Source organism: Tupaia chinensis, unplaced genomic scaffold, assembly GCF_000334495.1.
Source record: "Tupaia chinensis unplaced genomic scaffold, TupChi_1.0 Scaffold000097_1, whole genome shotgun sequence".
NCBI classification, from domain to species: Eukaryota; Metazoa; Chordata; class Mammalia; order Scandentia; family Tupaiidae; genus Tupaia; species Tupaia belangeri.
Genome location: NW_006159559.1, coordinates 2,772,566 through 2,788,493, shown reverse-complemented (window position 1 = coordinate 2,788,493; position 15,928 = coordinate 2,772,566). Strand labels below are relative to the sequence as shown.

The 15,928-nt window shown below is 39.1% G+C and overlaps 1 pseudogene; it reads left to right on the top strand.

Moving 5' to 3' along the window:
- The first annotated feature begins 10,596 nt into the window (after nucleotides 1-10,596).
- LOC102472922 (protein PBDC1-like) lies at nucleotides 10,597-13,256 on the top strand (annotated as a pseudogene).
- The last annotated feature ends 2,672 nt before the right edge of the window (nucleotides 13,257-15,928 follow it).

Below are 15,928 nucleotides of genomic sequence, written 5' to 3'. Positions count from 1 at the left end.
TCTTTCAAGCCTCTGAGGCTGGAATTCAAACCATGGTAGGCCATGTAGGATTTGATTCCCTTAACCACTAGGCCACAGGCCAGCCCCTGATTTGCTCTGAAGTAATATAAATTCCTACTTAAAAGTAAAGACCTCTAAGCTTAGATACGTACCTTAACCACAAGGCTGAGTTAACAATTTTAGCTCCATGGGACCAGCAGGTGGCATGGTGGTTAAGGGCGCTGGACTTTCACATGGCTGAACATGATTTGAGTCCTGGACCTGGAAGGTTGTTTTCTCACTCTCTCACTCTGTCTCTCTCTGGTCAAATTAAAAGAAACAAACAAATAAAGTTAAACAAAATAACTCTTTTTTAAAAAAAAAGAATTTTAGCTCCAGGGACCAGCAGATGGCATGATGATTATGTTGTTGGATTCCCAAGTAGTCGACTGTGGTTTGAGCCCCAGACCTAGTGTGCGTGCATGCCCAAAATCCCAAGAGGAGAGTGGAGGACAAGGGATTGCAATGTGGCCATCCCCTTTCCAGGTGATTTCTCACTTTCTGTCTTTATGTTTCTCCAGTGAGCACATATATTCTATAGCAAAAATCTCTAAAAAAAAAAAAAAAAAGGAGAGAGAGAGAGAGAATTTCAACCCTAGGGGCCAGCAGGTGGTATGGTGATTAGGACACTGGACTCCCATATGACTGACCGTGGTCTGAGTCCTGGACATGGTGGCTTGTTTTCTTGCTTTTCCTCTCTTTCTGTCTCTTTCTGGTCAAATTAAATAATGATAATGATGAATAAAAGTAAATAAAATAATTCTTTTAAAAAATTTCAACTGTAAGTCCCCTTAAGTACCTTATGTATACTTTCACCATAACTTTTCTCTTTCCTTTTCTTTTTGTTTTTTAGAGAGAGATTTTTTGCTTTAGGGCACGTGCACTTGCCAGAGAGACAGAAAGCAAGACATCAGCCCTGTTGGGGGTATGGCCATGCTGCAATCTCTTCTTTTCCATTCTCCTCATGGGATTTTGGGCACACACGCACACATGCCTGGTGTGAGTTTTAGGCCACTGTTATTGGAACTGAACTGTGGTAGGCTACGTGGGAGTCCAGCAACATAATCATTATGCCATCTGCTGGTTCCTCATCAAAACTCTTACCACACAGTACCTGCAGTCACAGTTTGACTTATCTTTCTAGTTCATTAAACAATGAGCAGCTGGAGGGCAGGGCTTCAGGTTCCACCTTGCATTCCTCTAGGAAGTACTTAATATATACTTAATGAATTAACTAGAGTTTCTAACTTGGAAATTTCCCATTGTAATTTGGCTATGCAAATTACCTATTTGCACCAAAAAAAATGCTATTTTAGTATGCCATGATACCAAAATAATAAAAATACTGTTTTCTTTACCTAACATATTTATTGTTAATTAAAAATGTAGTCATTGGGGTCAGCAGGTGGTATGGAGGTTATGGTGCTTGATTCCACATGGCTAGCTACGTGGTTCAAATCTCAGACTCAGTGGCTTGAAAACCATACCTGGTGCATGTGTGTGCATGCCTAAAATCCTAAGAGGAAAATGGAAGAGAAGGGATTATTGTGTGACCATGTCCCCTAGGTCCCCCACAGGGAGCGATTTCTCACTTTTCCTCCTTCTCTTGCTCATCTCTATCTGGTGAGTGCACATGCCCTATAGCAAAAACTAAATACAAACACACACACACACACACACATTCACTGATCTTAACAGAATTTCCTGCGACCTCAATGGCTGCTCCCCTGCTGATTATTTTCAGCTGAGAATATGCAACTGAATCCTAAGAAAATTATATTGGTATTCTCCCTTTCAAATCTAACGATGTGAACACAAACAGAATTTTATGCTATTCCTAGTGCTTTGGAGATTGGATTGGATCTTTAGGCATATTTACTTAAAGATGTTAGAGTAATCAATTCTGAAAACATGTTTTTAAAAGTGACTTAAAACAACTATTGGTTTAGTTCTTCTTATGTAAAGCAAAAGCAGAAGTCCCCTAAATTAAGCTACATAAAATTATAATTTTATTAATTGCTCATCCACCAAGAAGACTTCTAGTAAATATCCCACTTCCTAATCTTTAATTATATTGCTCTTTATTCCCAACCAGGTTTTCCTAAGCCATTTGATTTTTTTGTTTGTTTATTTTCTTGCTAAGAGAGGAGAGGAAAAAAAGAAGAGGAAAAGAGAATGAAAAAGGTGCCCTTGTCAGATTCTTGTCACACTGCAATCTCTCCTACTCCCCGTCTTCAGGCCAGCCAATGTCACAGCCTGGCATGTTTCAGGTGGCTCTGGATCCCAACTGTGGTCTCCCTTGTGTTTCCAGTATTGCAAAGAGGCGTTCTACTGCTGACCCCACTGTGTCTAGGACAAGCCATTCCATTTCCTTTAAACATACAGCATATTAAAAACTGTTTAAAAATCAATATTACGTGCTAATACCTATTTACCCAGAATCTATTAATAAAGGTAAAAACTTCAAGCAATATGAACACCAAGAAGTTAGATTTAAAATAGTTGAATGTCTTATTACTTACCATGTTTCTACATAAAATATATAAAATTACACTTAAAAAATAGTATTAAATGGATGACTTAACTAGGACAAATTATAATTCTGTGCTTTCCAAGATATTATATTATCGTATGTTCCCCCTTTTAAAATTATGGTCATTTGGCCTAGTGGTTAAAGGAGCCAGTTTCCACATGGCCAACTACAGGTGGAATCCTGGTCCCGAAGAGTTTTAGTATGCCATGGTACCAAAATAATAAAAAGTCCCAGAGGCTTAGAAAACATACCAGACACGTGTACATGTATGCCCAAAATCTCGAAATGAGGGAGAAATGAAGGAGAAGGGATTGTGGTGTGACCATGGCCCATTAGGGAGTACTTTCTTTCTCTCTTTCCTATTCTCTCTCTGTGTCACTGTTTAGCAAGCACACACACCTTCTGGAAACTAATAAATTAGGTTGAATTATTATCAGTGTTAGAATTATAAAATTATAATTTCTGGATTGTCTATAGTTGGAGAGTCTACTTATTACCCTGCCAGTTAATTTTATATAATAAAACTTTCAACAAATCATTTAAATTGTAACCTAGTTTCTCTATAAGGAAACAGCAATAATCCTAAGAGTAAGCATTTGTAGTAAGAAAATTTTAATGAATATTATTCATGTCATCACTATATAGCATTAAACAAGGCAATCAAGGAGCTGCAGAAAATGAACATTCAGTTACCAATACAACAAATCTGGAGATATTGCAATACCAATATAAGGCCTGGAATGTTAAAAATAAAACTCAAGTAGTGAATGACCATCAGTAAAACTTATTCCATAAGTATATTTTTTAAAAGCAATGAGTTTGGGTCCTGTTAAATATAAGAAATATAAAAATGTTATTTTATTAGCAATTCCATTTTTTTCCTGAAAAAGCAGCATTCTATTTAGTACAAAAAGAAATGAAATGGCAAATGGTAAAATCTTAGAAAATTCTAATCCTGTCAAAAATGACTTATGTCAAAACCATCTAATACCATATAAAAACTTTTAAGAATTATCTCATATTTTGGGTTAACATTTTAAAAATTAATTTAATAAGTTGGTTTGACTTCTGTAGGTTTATAAATAATTTGTTCCCCCCTCCCCCAAGGTCAAATAAACTCTTAGTCACTGATTTTTGAATATGATGAAGTGAATAAAATTATAAAATGACACACTGTGAAGCCAGAAGGTGGCATGGAGGTTAAAGTGGCTGGATCTGACATGGCCAACTGTGCAGTTCAAGTCCAGGACCCAGGAGCTTGAAAAACACACTGGACACATGAATGTGTGCATGCATACCCAAAATTCCCAAGAGGAGAATGGAGAAGGAATTGAGGTATGGTTGTTCCTCCCTGGGAATGATTCCTCACTTTCCTTGTCTCTCTCTCTCTTACCCACTGTCTCTCTCTGCTGAGCACATGCACCCTATAGCAAACTTAAAAAGAAAAAAAAAGTAAGAATCTCGAAAATAAGTTCAGATAATTGGACAATTTTGGAGATTCTCAGTCTTTAAAATATTTTATTTACCAGTAAGTCTATTAACCTGTAGATGAAGCACATTAGAGGTATCAAATTCAAAACCATGACATTTGGAATTTGTCCTGTTGTTGCCACTTACTACTATAGAATCTCTTGTTGGATTCTTTAACCTCTCTGAATCTGCTTCCTCAAATTCAAACCACAAGTGCCAATATTTGCCTACAGTCATGGATAAAGATGGACTGTGACTATACTACATGGTACTTCGGAGTGCTGAGTACAAGTTAGTTTCATTCTCAGCAATCCTTGAGAGCCAGAAATCCCTATTTGATTCTTTAGTGAGGAACTTTCACTTGTCCACACAAAGACAGTATGTTTCTTTAGTCTACCAGTGAGCTTTTTAAAGAGAGTATTAGCAGAGAGAAATGAACGATGACAAGTATTTCAGTACAATTTTAGGGATTACTTACTCTATTTTCACTAACCAATGATTGTCATCTTTAGAGCTGTTACTGAAAATACAGAAAGTTATACTTAATTACGATTTTGTTTAGGTGGGTTAGTGTGCAAATTGAAGTAAAATGTCAATATATAGTGTCAGGATAAAATGAAAGCTTTATAATAGTGTGAAGTGGGAAACGAGGTGAAGCGAGAAACAAATTATCATAAGTCATGGTCAGCATTTGTCTTTGAGTATTACTCTACGGCATGGTAAACCCACGTAGGAATTAACAATGGTGAGAAGCAGGAGCAGTGTTACACCATCTTGATAATCAGAAGGCTCAGAGGTTTAAAGCCTCCACCAAAGAGGCTTTTCTTTTTACCTTCCCTGCTTCCTGCAATTAATGCCGTTTAATGTGCTACCAATTTTAAAAGGGAAAAATAAGCCATAAAGCAGCTCTTGATAGACTACACCTCTATTAAAAGAATGTTTCTTTTAAAAATAGTGTGAAAATATGTTTAAAATGCTATTCCGCCCCACGCCCCTTCCAAAACCTTAAAATCCCTTTCAAGTCAAACTCACGACACGTTCGCGATTCACAAAGGCCAGGGCCATTAGTGCACCGACCCCAAAGAAATCAGAACTTTCATTACAAAGACAGAAAAGGACGAGCCATTGGTTTATAATTTCTTTATCACTGAAAATTGAACGTTTTCCAAAAAGTAGAGACAGCCTTTCATGTTTTTAATCATGCAGTCGTCGCTTTCGCAATTTACTTCACGAAGCCCTCTCCCCCGCCCGTGCCATCCTCCACCACACAGGCCCAGAACACTCCGCAGTCCCCGTCACCCAGCTCCGCCCGGAAGAGCCAAGGGCGCTGCGAGGAGCTTGGCCGCGAATCACGTCCCTCCCAGGATCGTCACTACTACAGCAGTTGACCAATGGCTGCCTTCTCCCACACTCGTCATCCCGCCTTCCAGTTCTTTTACAGCCAATAGGAAGGTCATCTGAAGACAGAGGCCAATGGGATCCTACGAAGACGCGTCATTGGCTGCGGCCCTCCCGCAGTGCAGTCTGGGTCTCCGCCTCCGTTACCCGAGCCTCCGCACCGAGCCTGACACCTGCTCTTTGGCGGCCTGACGCCGAGGTCCCGGCGGGGGGGCCCTTCCGGGGGGGGGAGGCAAGGAGGCGGGACATCGCGGCGCCTCGAGGCGGGGCGGGTGGGGGGGGGAGGCGGGACATCGCGTCGCCTCGAGCCGGGCGGGTTGGGGGTGGGCTTTGGGGTGGGCGTGGAGATCCGTCGGGTAGGGGTTCGAGGTGGGCTGAAGCGTGGGGGAGCTGGCGATGGAGCGATCTTGGCTCTGGGCGTGCAGATGGAGTTTTTAAAGCTCCGAGCATGAAAGGATTAGGGGTGGGAGAGGATCTGGGGAGGTGGGGTGGGTAGGGGAAAAGAAAGTTCTAGAAAAATAGATGGATGACTGGGCAGCAGGCCGGGAGTGCGAAGAAAGATGGTTGGGCATGTGGGGGATTGCGAAGTTAGGAGGGAACGGGAAAGGGTTGCTGATGTATTGGGGCCTCGAAGCAAAGTGGGGCAGCCCAGTGCAGGTGCATGTGCAGAAGAGTTAAGAGTTACTAAAAACAAAAGAACCCTGGAGGCCTGTGTACTTAAGATGGGAAGAGAGGCTTTGGTAGTTCAGGGATAGAAATGGGTTTAGTATTTTTAGGCTGCGATTAGAGTGGAAAGGCACATTTGTCCAAGCTGTGAGGTTATTACACATCCTTCTGCGATGGGTTGAGTGGAGTAAAGACAGCCCAAAATAGGCTTTCTTGGCATAAGTGAGTTCGAAATGGGTATTCAGATCCTCGAGTTTTACACAGGGCGGACACGCACCAGGGACAGTGTGTGACAGTGGAAAAGAGCCCAGGTTCAGTTCACCAGAATTTAAACTCTTTTGTTTACTTTGTGGTCTTGGACAATTAGTAACATCAACTACTAACAAATTATTGACTAGTAATACATTGCTGATGTCAATATTTTAAAAATTGGTGAATAGAAAGAGTAGATTTGTTTTGAGGATTCGTTTTATGGAGATGGTTGTGCCTATACCTAGGAAAACTTAAAAAAGAAAAGGATGGTCCTTTCCTTTTTCTACTTCTCTCTTGCTTTGTTGTGATTGTCATCTATTTTTTTTCCAGTTTAGTTTCACTTTGAATTCGTTACTATTTTAAGTATTTCACTTTGTGATTTGTTGCATGTTGACTAGTATGTTTCTCCAAACAGTAGGATTTAATTGTTTTCATTGTCTAAGTTAACAAAGTGTCATTTTGGTTATCAAAAAGTAATTGATGATTTGGGGGAAAAGATTTGTTTCTTTTGTCAGACACATCTCTTAACTTTCAAACTGTAATTCTTGAAGGCACAGTAGAAGCCCATTACAATTAAGGCTACCCACTCTCCTGTTCTTCCCCTGTCTGTCATTCAGCTCCTTTGTGAGATACTCTTCCCCTGCTCACTGTTTCATTATTATTTTTCCTTATAATTCAGCCTTCTATCTTCCCTTTTCACTCTGTGTTCTTTTCATGGCTCAGTTCATCCTCTTTCTTGTCTTCTGTCATCCTTATTTTATTAGCACACTCCCAGTTTTTCTCTCTGTCCTAGAACTCTTGAGCTAGCATTAAGCTTCTATAGCTGATTTTTGGTATTTCCACATAGATTTCTAACAGGCATCTCAGGCTCTTTTATGTCTGATATTACATTCATTCATCACTATCCCCTGCCAAACCTCTCATTTAGATGGTACCATATTCACCCCACTTTGCAATCCCGAAACTCTGAAATTCATTCAGGTTCTTTCTTCTCATACTGTACATTTAATCTGTTACTAAATCTAGTTTATTTTAGTTTATAAATATTTCTGGAATAAATTCTGTACTCTATGTCTCTAGTTACACTACCTTAATTCAAACTACTAATTTTGGGACCAGAAGATGGCATAATGGTTACAATTCCCACTTAGTCTACGGAGGTTTGAGTCCCGGACCCAGCAGCTTAAAACTCAGGGCAGGTTTATATGTGTGTGTGCCCCAAATCCTGAGGAGAATGTAGAAGGGATTGTGGCGTGGCCATTCCCCCAGGGAGGTGTTTCTTGCTTTCTCTCTGTCTCTGGTGAGTGAGTACATATGCCATATAGCAAAAATCTGTCTCTCTCTCATCAAAAAAAAAAAAAAAAAAAAAAAAAAAAAAAAAGAAAGAAAGAAAGAAAGAAAAGAAAAAGACATATCTGAGTTCTGATTGGCTGCATTCCAAGTGCTCAGTAGCCACGTGTTGAATGAGACAATTGTAAACTCTGCAGTTTGATGATCTTATGACTTTAACTTTTGCACGTGTTATTTACTCTTATTGAAACAGTCTTCCCTTATTAACTGCCAATTTTACTAAGCTTACTTAGCACCCCTCCCCCATGCCCTCCCCCTTCCCCCAGAGTTAGATTTGTGCTTAACCTCTGCTAATACCTTAAGACTCAATTTAGGCATTTTCTTGTCTGGAAACTTCAAACTCCCTTGTATCCTGTCATCTTAGTTCTGAGTTTACTTAGACTCCTCTACATCCTTTTGTCAGTATTTTTACTCTGTTGGATTATCTTTGTCCTTTTGGCTGGTGAGCTTTTAGTTGTAGGGCATCAGTTGTATCTTGCCCATTTGTGTATCGCCAGCTTCCTCCATAGTTAGTTCAGTGCCTGACACTTAGTAGGTGTCAAGGAAATGTCTTGGGAATGAATGATCTTCGAGGTTTTCATTTGGTTGATTACACTTTGGGAATATGTATAGTACTGAAGATGTTTTGACTGTTGTTTCAAAATGCTGTTTAAAAGAAGCTGACTTGCCTTGAGTTTTAAGTCTAGCCATTTACTGTCACCTGCCCAGTTATACTTCAAATTCCAACATCATTTTTAAAAAGTTATGTTTTAAGTTTTATTTTATTTTTATCAAACATAGTTCACTTTTTAGCAAGAATAGGTATTGTACAAATAAGTGTAGGGTAAGAGAATTCTTTAGAAATATACAGGAACATGTGAATAGAGAAGTACAAAAACTTTGTTTCTTAAGCTTTTCTCGTTTGCAGGAGAGAAGTAGTTGCAGTTTTAGTATGGCATATAGTTTTTACCTTTATTTCATCTCTAGGGACTTCTTTTCTTTTTCAAGTAAAGAGATCTTACCTATATCTTCCTCTCTTATTTTCATTCTACTAGCATAGTTTCCTGTCATGCAAGTATTTTGTTGGTAGCAAAGGTCACCAGGCAACAATGTTTTATCTATCTAGATAGATGGATCCCATTTCCATATCTATGGAAATGAACAGTTCTTTGAGTTTATACTTTTTTTTTAAAGCTAAGAACTTTTTTAGAGTCATATGAACTAGATGACCAGATATCATTATGATATTCTATATGGAGTGGACTCTAGCTTAATTTTACTTTTTGATTCATTTGAAACTGGATATATATATCCTGTGTGTGTGTGTGTGTGTGTGTGTGTGAAAGCTATATGTATTTATTTATATATAGTATATCAACGTTATAGCACCAAAGGATCTTGTCATCATCATTTTACTGATACGTATAATCTATCACTTTTGGGACTTTTTTAAAAAATCGATTTTGAATGAAAAATGTCAAGCATTAGATTTGATAGTGTCCTAGTATTGCTCTTATAGCAATACTAGGCCAAACTCTTGGCCATTTTTAGCAATAAATAGTTGCTAGAATTAAAATAGGTTGGACCTAATTTTTTTGTTGTTTGTTTTTATCTAGTTAATGTTTTGTTTATCATTGGAAGAGAGGTAATGAAATACTGTAACCTTCTCCTACACAGGCACACACACAAAATAGGGGAAACAGATGAACACTGTTACCTAATTCATTCTTAGTCACAATGAATTAGTTAAAATTAGTTGGAGAACTATATATGCAATATAAAGTTAGTGTGCTGTTAATCTTGATCTCTTTCTTATTTAAGAGAAAGAATTATATTCACTTACATTATGGTAGATTATATTAGTCAAATAGAAATTGGCTCTCAAAGATTTATTTTTAATTTTATTTGTTATCATTTTTCAATTTTGACCAGAGAGAGACAGAGAGAAAGGGAGAGTAAGAAAGCAAGCCTCCAGGTCCAGGACTTGAACTGTAGTCAACTCTGTGAGAGTCCAGCACCTCAACAACCACACCAACTGCCGGCCCCTAAAATAGAAATTATTAGTGTAACTGTTGGTGAAATTTGTTTTGTTTGAAGCCCTATTAGGTCATCTTAGTTATTTGAAATTAACCCAGAGGGGTTGGCAGGTGACATGGTAGTTAAGGCACTGGACTGCCACGTGGTTGACTGTGGTTTGAGTACTGGACCTGGAGGCTTGCTTTCTCACTCCTCCTTTCTACCCCATCCTCCATCTCTCTCTGGTTAGTGCAAGTGCCCTGTAGCAAATGAAATAATAATAATAATAACATTAATTAATTCTTTAAAAATAATAAATGAAATTAAAAATTCTTTAAAAATGAAATTAGTCCAGAAAAAAATACTTCCACTTTATTTTATCAATAGCTGTAAGCAAAACTTCTTGATTTGCTAGTTATTCCTTCTTCTAAGGAAGTTTAGAGATTTAAATAAGTCTTGTATGATTATTTCAGAAAAGGAAAGATGTGGTATTATTTTAAAATAGACAGGCAAATTAAATTGAAACTATTACCATTCTACTTGGAATAGCATTATAGTATAATAATTCATTCCACAAATAATTAATGAACGGTGACGTGGCTATTGTAGTAAACTAGACAGACAAGTTTTCTGTTCTCAGGGTCCTTTTCTTTTTTTAATTAAAAAAAATTTGGGGGGAGGGAGAGGTCTTTGCTGTAGGGCACATGCACTCGCCAGAAAGACAGAGAGAAAGAAAGTGAGAAATCACTCCCCCCCAGGAGGGATGGCCATGCCACAATCCCTTCTCCATTCTTCTCTTGGGATCTTGGGCATACAAGCACATGCGTCCAGCTTGAGTTTAAGCCACTGGGTCTGGGACTTGAACTGCGGTTGACTACATGGGAGTCCAGTGACATAGCCATTACGCCGACTGCAGGTCCCTGTTCTCAGGGTCTTAAATTTGTAGGAGGGATATAAAAGTAAATGTGCAATATCTTCCAGTGGTAAGATGTCTGTGAAGAACGAACGTAGAGTAATTAAAGAGTGGGCTCACTTTAATAAATGAGCTTACTTTAATAGACTCGTCAGGAGAGCTGTCTTTGAGAAGATGACATTTGTGCTGAGAACAAGATGAGAAGGAGCCACCTTTGTGATGTTCTAGGTAGAACGTGCAGGAAGTAAAAAGGCTGTGAGTTGGTAACAAGTTGTGATGTTGGAGGCACTGAAGAAAGTGGCCAGTTTGCCAGAGAGAGCCTGCGAGAGGAAGAGCAGCATGAGATAAGGATGGAGAAGTAGGCAGAAAGGCTGGACTGCTGTGGGTTTGCATGCCTGGTTCAAGAATCTGAGGCTGTAGGAGACCACGAAGGTGTTACTGGATTTCTGTTTCAAGTGGCTTTTTCTGACTGCTGTGGGAACAGCTGACCCTGGGGGAGCAAGAATGAAAGCAGAATACCAGCTTTCTGGGCTGCAGCATGGAGGCTACTAGTGGAACTGATGAGTGGGTTTCTGGGGAGCTGGTGTCTATGGCACATGCTCTTTCACTCCCAGCAGAATCATATGGCAATGATATGAGTGGGTCAGACCATGAGATCCAAAGAATTTAGACAAAGGAGAGACCTCTCTAAGGACCGAGGCTGTAGAAGACTTCTGAGGAAGTAGAGCTTGTACTGGATACCCAAAGTGTAGGTGGACCAAGGACATGGATTGGAAGCCCGACACTGAGGTGGCTTGGGCCGTGAGAGCAATGCAGCATGCTGAAGTCTACTATAAGCTGATTTCATTAGTTGACCCACAGTTCCTGAAACTCACTTTGCAAAGTGGATGACCAGATCTACTCTGAGTTCCAGGAAATCTTTGAGAAACTCAGGTTAGATGTATTGGACCCAAAAGAAGTCAAATCAGAATCAGCTATAGAGAAGAAGAGGCCATTCTGCATGAAGTTTGATGGGATTGTAGAAGACTTCAACTATGGTACTTTGTTCAACTATGGTACTTTGTTACGACTAGATTGTTCTCAGGGTTACACAGGAAAACACCATCTTTGCCCCCAGGATTCAACTTTTTGCCATTGAAATTGCTTGAAACCGGGAAGGCTATAATAAAGCAGTTTCTATCAGTGTTCAGAGAGAAAGAGAGAGAGAAGCCAACAATGGTGGAGAGAAAGGAGCTGACAGTAGAGTAGAAAAGGCCAAGAAAGGAGAAGAGAAGGAAGTTGATAATAGAGAAGAAAAGAAGAAAACTGACAAAGGAGGAGGAAAAGAGAAAGAAGCCAATAAATCAGTAAAAAATGGTGGAACAGCTATATAAGGGAGACCGGGAACAGTATTCTAGAACTGTGACTAAACTGCATCTCAAAGTAGCGTGGTACCACTTGCACGAATCCCTTTGGTTACGTGTGCAACCGAAGGACACTTGGACGGACATCTTTGTAGCCTAATAATGAGAGCTATCTGGTCATTCCCATGTATGAACTAGCTTAAAGACTTAGTGGGGTCTTAGTTGCTTCTTGGTATGTAGTTCCTTGGCTCTCACCACTGGTCAAATAAGAACTTTTGTAAATAAAACTTTTTCTTGGTTCTTAAACAGAAAAGAAAGCAGGATATCAGCTGGGAGACTCCTGCAGGAATCCCAGTGAGAAAAGATGTTGGCTCAGAGCAGCAGCAGTGTGGCTGGTAAATGATCAGACCTGGAATCTATGTTGGAGGTTTAAGCATTGATTTGAAGGTGGTTTGGGTGTGGGATGTGAAGAACAAATGCAGGATGCTCTTTAGATTTGTATCATGAGTATTTTAGTAGATAGAGCTGTCGTTTAATGAGACTGGACAGCTAGGGAAGAGGGGGGTAGAAAAGGGGCACAGTGATTGTGGTTTTGCACATGTAAACTTGACATATTTTTAGATATCTAAATGGAATGATCAGATAGCAAAGTGGCTATAAGCTGAAAAACAACACACATAAGGTCTGGACGAGCTTAGCTAAAAGAGGGCCAGGTTGCGATGCCTCATGCATTCCAGCATTTAGAGATCAGGAAGAAAAAGCAGATTCAGCAAAGGAAGCCAAGACACCCAGTGAAGTCATAAGAAAACCAGGATAAATGGCTATGGGAACTAAGTAAGAAAAGAGAATTTTTTATGAAGGAGGGAATGGATGATTGTGTCAAACACTGCAGAGAGGTAGGAATAGGATAAAAAATTGGCTGTTGGGTTTAGGAAGATGAACATCATTGGTGATTTAAGAGAAAACTATTTCAGGGGAATGATGGGGTGAAGACCTGACTAATGTGGGTTCAAAAGAAAATGACTGAAAAAGAATTGGAGATAACAGTCCAGATTGTAGATTAATTTTCAGGAACAAACGTTTTGAATATGAGAGTAGAGCAGGTGGGTTATAGATGCAGCAGGACATGGCGTCGCGCATCAGCTTCATTAGAGCTGCTTTGTGAATAGGAATGATCCCACTACAGAAAAGGCAAGTTCTTGACTTGGAGACAGAGTGTATGGGAAAGTAACAGATAAAGGGTTTAGCTTTAAAAAAGAGCAGAGGGACCAGCAGTTAGCATTATGGCTATGTTGCTGAACTCCCATGTAGTCGACTAAGGTTAGAGTCCCGGATCCGGTGGCTTAAACTCATGCCAGGTGCGTGTGCGTGCGTGCCCAAGATCCTGAGAGGAGAATGGAGGACAAGGGATTGCAGCGTGGCCATCCCCCCTGGGGGGTGATTTCTCGCTTTCTGTCTTTCTGTCTCTGTCTTTCTGGTGAATGCACGTGCCCTATGGCAAAAACCTCTCCAAAAAAAGGAAAAAAAAAAAAAAAAAAAGAGAGAGCAGAAATGTTTCCATTTAGAAGGGTTAGAAAGGCAAAGAGTGGGATGGACGCAGGGGGAGGTGACTTCAAAGATAAGATGGTTTTCAGTTGTTATTGAAATATCTAATAGGTTAGTTACTCAACTCAGAGAAAATTTATAGTCTGTTTCAGGTTTTACTGACCGTGACGTCTTGCAAAAACCCCTCAAAAAAAAGGAAAAAAAAAAAAAAAAAAAGAGAGAGCAGAAATGTTTCCATTTAGAAGGGTTAGAAAGGCAAAGAGTGGGATGGACGCAGGGGGAGGTGACTTCAAAGATAAGATGGTTTTCAGTTGTTATTGAAATATCTAATAGGTTAGTTACTCAACTCAGAGAAAATTTATAGTCTGTTTCAGGTTTTACTAATTGAGCTTTGTTACCTTAGATAAATTATTTGTAACCTTAAGTAAGTTACTTTGTTTCTGTGCTCCTCAGTTTCTTTAAGCTGTGTCAAGGAGTGAATCCCTGAAATGCCTACAGTGCTAAAGCATATCTTTTAAAGCTGTCGTACTTTTTAAAAAATTCTTTATAAGAAGTAGTCCTGGTTCTTCTAACAGTTGCTTTACTTCATTATCTGTTCTTCTGCCTAATTTTTTTCATCCCTTTTCTTTTTTCTGTAATTTATCTTTAATTTGCTCTTTTGCTTGTTTGAGCTAATTTTCTGACTGCAGTGCCAGCCTAGGCAGCAGTGTTTCTATAATACAAGGACAAAGGACTAGTTTGCTTAAAGAGAATTTTCTCAGGTATCTAAATTTGCATACCCTATGGAAGCTTAGTTAGCTAATATTTGTATTTCTGTGTTTCCTAAGAAATAGTTGTTTGTTATATGGCCAGAAGAATTATAATAGAAGATGGTACAGGTAAATGTAGGTTAGAAACACACTGACAGTTATAGTAACATTCTCTGCATCCTCACTCCTCTGTCCATTTCCCATCGATTGCTTCTTCTGGAAATAAAAACAAAGACAACACTAAAGGAAAAGTTGCCATGGTGGATGTGTGTGTCTAGAAATAAGCCCTCCTAATTCTAGCTTTTCCTTAGGATTTTAGCTTTATAATGGCTCATTCTCTGCTTTTATCCTATAAGAAAATCTCTAGGACTTAAAGATAAAAAGTTTCCAGGGCTGGCCTCATGGCTTGGTAGTTAAGGCAGCGAGATCCCACATAGCTGATCATTCCATTGGAGTCCCACACCCAGCAGCTTAAGAAACACAGCAGGTGCATGCGCATGAGTACCCAATATCCTTAAAGGAAGAAGAGATGGAGGAGAAGACTGGGATGAGCATTCATGGGGTGCTTTTGCCTGTCCTTCTTTCTGTCTCTGGCAAGAAAAACAAAATAAACAAACAAAAAAAAAGATAAAATTTTCCAGGTTGAAAGGAAGATGGGGAGAAAAGGACTCAACAGAGCCAATGAAAAAAGGCCCACACCCATTTATATCAGAGAAGTTCTAAAGGTTCCTAGGCAGGAGGGAATTAAAAACAAAAACCTAATCTATAAAGGATTGAGAATCAGATGATCACAACTAGCGGGAAAGCTATAAGATGAGATAATTGTTGTTGCTTATTATTGTTATGTAGTGAGAACTTCCAAAAAAAAAAAAGTAGATTATTAAATGAGAATGGTTAATAAATGTTTCACAAGCAACACTGATGGTTTAAAAGAAGGTAGTGTCTTCTAAGTTGCGAGAGAATATGACTTACCTAGAATTGAGAATATTTGGAAACTAGTAGGTATGAGGACAAAATAAAGACATTCTTAGGCATGCAAAGACTCTTAACATTTTTTCCTAAATCAAATATCCTTTTCTGAAGTTATTTAAAGACATGGACCAGAAGGGCCGGCAAGTGGCATGGTGGTTAAGGGCTCTGGACTCCCACATGGCTGACTGCAGTTTGAGTCCCAGACCTGGAGGCTTGCTTTCTCACTTTCTCTCCCTCTCTCTCATCAAATTAAAATAAATAAATAAAGTTAAATAAAATAATTCATTGAAAAAAAAGACATCGATCAGAAAAATAATGTTGAACACTTTTAGAATATGACATGGATTAAAATAAATTGTACCCTGGGGCTGGCAGGTAGCATGGTGGCTAAAGGCACTGGATTCCCACATGGCTGACTGCAGTTTGAGTCCCGGACCTGGTGGCTTACTTTCTCGCTTTCCCTTTCTCTCTCTGTCTGATCAAATAACAACAACAAATGGAATTAAATAAATAGTTCTTTATCAAAAAAAAAGGAAAGAAAGAAATTGTGCACCAGCACCAGCCTCAGGAGTTCAATTAAAAGTAATTCTAGAATTATACCAGTGCAGAATGTCTGAAAAGTAATTTAGAATAGGAAACCCAAGAATACTGTCTGTAAGGAAGAATGCAATAGATTTTAGGCCATTAATAGGATGGATAAGAA